Source organism: Microtus ochrogaster, chromosome 2 (assembly GCF_000317375.1).
Source record: "Microtus ochrogaster isolate Prairie Vole_2 chromosome 2, MicOch1.0, whole genome shotgun sequence".
Lineage (NCBI taxonomy): Eukaryota > Metazoa > Chordata > Mammalia > Rodentia > Cricetidae > Microtus > Microtus ochrogaster.
Genome location: NC_022010.1, coordinates 70,532,880 through 70,533,202, shown reverse-complemented (window position 1 = coordinate 70,533,202; position 323 = coordinate 70,532,880).

Sequence of the window (323 nt, the reverse complement as noted above, 5' to 3'; positions counted from 1 at the left end):
TGGGCAGAGGTGGAACACTCCTTTATCCCAGCACTAGGGAGCTGGGCAGTGGTGGAGCACTCCTTTATCCCAGCACTAGGGAGCTGGGCAGTGGTGGAGCACTCCTTTATCCCAGCACTAGGGAGCTGGGCAGTGGTGGAGCACGCCTTTATCCCAGCACTAGGGAGGTGGAGACAGGAGGGATATGGCTGGGTGCAGAGATGAACATGGGCGGGAGGAGACAGGAGCTCCTTGCAGTCTGAGGTTTGGTGGAGACAGATGCAGTCTGGAGATGCAATGTTACAGGCCCACCCCTCAGTTTTGAGCATTGGTAGTGGCTGGTG